The 1,918-nt window shown below is 39.9% G+C and overlaps 1 protein-coding gene across 2 annotated transcripts in view; it reads left to right on the plus strand.

Annotated features, from left to right (window-relative positions):
- LOC102774205 (sulfotransferase 1C4-like) overlaps nt 1-1,918 on the plus strand; it is a 34,105-nt gene that overhangs the window by 2,038 nt on the left and 30,149 nt on the right. The gene's annotated exons all lie outside the window — the stretch shown is intronic.

A 1,918-nucleotide genomic window follows, 5' to 3' on the forward strand; every position in this document is an offset into this window, starting at 1 on the left:
GAAGCCCCCCAGCCTGCAGTGTGTGGGCCCTCCTCTTTGCTCTTCACTCACCTGGACTCGCCTACATTTGCTTGCTGCTCCTGTCCTGGGCCAGCCGGCTTCGTTCCATTGCTTGCCGCCTATGTATGCAAATTAACTGCCATCTTTGTTGATGGTTAACCGCCATCTTTGTTGGCAGTTAATTTGCATATCCTGCTGATTAGCCAATGGGAAGCGTATCAGAGGTATGGTCAATTACCCTATTTGTCTTTTATTAGATAGGATGCCATTTAACAAAGAAAAATCAACCAAAAAAATGAGTTTGTGTGTCACCTCTGACACACGTGTCATAGGTTCGCCATCACTGGACTAGTGGGATTTAGCTCTCCTGGAGCTAGAGGGAATAATTAGTGGTGAGTGTGAGTCATGATGTGTACCCCCTATAAACAGGATTAATTGCAAGGCAAGTATGGAGTATGAAGCAAGGAAGTCTGTCAGAAGCCCTTGGATGGTCTGGACCAACCACTAAGGGAGTCTGAGTTTCCTGAGATGCTCACAATGTCTACAACAGCAAAGCCAAGTCTAGAAGCAGAGTCTGCAAAAGAGGAGGGCACTTCCTTTGAGGGGCTCAGCCACCCTCAGAATCCAGGAAAGGCAGCAGATCCAGTAACCTGTATCTGGCAGACCCAAACATGGAGTTAGGACAATAAATTGACAAAGAGGCAACAAAACTGGCAAAGATGAAGCAAATTCTGATTCCAGGGCAGGAAGCAGGAGAAATTGGTTTTAGTTCAGAGTAGAAACCAACCAGGAGCTGAGCAGATATGGCACCAGAGTAGAGTCTATCTAGATGGGGACCATTGGACAGCACCCAGGGACCGTCATCAAGGTACTAGGGAAAGGGGAACTAGGACCTCAGGAAACCCACATGAGGGTACCATGACAAGAATAGCACCTTTCTCCCCCTCAGGTTACCTGAGCAAGATGCTCTCACATGTACTGGTTCTGGCCCTCCAGGTATACTAACATCAACACAGTAAAAATAAATAAGACATTTAATATTTATTTAGTGCTGACTGTAAGCTGGGTTCTGCCTATTTTCTAATTCTTAAAACACATGAGAATAATTGGTGGCTCAATGAAATTTATATAATGTATCAAAATCACCCAAATCATGCATACCAGAGATAGGATTGGAGTACATCGGATGCCACAGCTTCATACACATCCAAACCACTATGTTTTCTCCCTGAGAAATAAGACCAGGTCACCCACATGTCCCAGAAGCCAATCAGGGGGAGATTTTCTGGGAGGCTGAACACTGTAGAGGCCAAGGGGGCTTGGGTGTGAAAGGAACCGCCTTCCTCACCCCAAATCATTAAGCAGTTAGTAGATGAGTCTGTAGAAAGAAAGAAATATTTACCCCAAATGTAACAAAGGTTATTTTTCCATTTAAAACCAATTCAACCTTCTTGTAGTTGTTTAATATTACATTGAGTCTTTCTTTTCCTTTTAAAGAGAAATTAATTCAATCTATATTCCTCCAGTTTGTGGATTATTTGTAATTCTTACTTTTCCTTTTTAAATTTCTTTCCTTTTCACATTGGAACAATTTCATGTTTCTAAAAAGAAAAAATAACCAGACGGGAAACAAAATTATTTATTATCAGCAAGGGTTTAATTGTAAAAGTGAGTGGTTGTGAATTTCTTTGATTTTCCTCAAATGGAAATATTTTAAAAATAAACTCCTATTATTACATATAATAATTATTTATATGATCGTTTTCTAAAAATACCAATGCATATTTAGATTTTTAAAAACACATCATTGAAAGATAAAAATGAATGTCACATTTCTTCCCTTTTTGGTGAGAAGATAATCTTAATAATTGGTTTCAATTCAACATAGTAAAGTAACATAAATGCAGTATTGATAGAC

This window comes from Myotis davidii, unplaced genomic scaffold (genome assembly GCF_000327345.1).
Source record: "Myotis davidii unplaced genomic scaffold, ASM32734v1 scaffold282, whole genome shotgun sequence".
In the NCBI taxonomy this organism is placed as follows: domain Eukaryota; kingdom Metazoa; phylum Chordata; class Mammalia; order Chiroptera; family Vespertilionidae; genus Myotis; species Myotis davidii.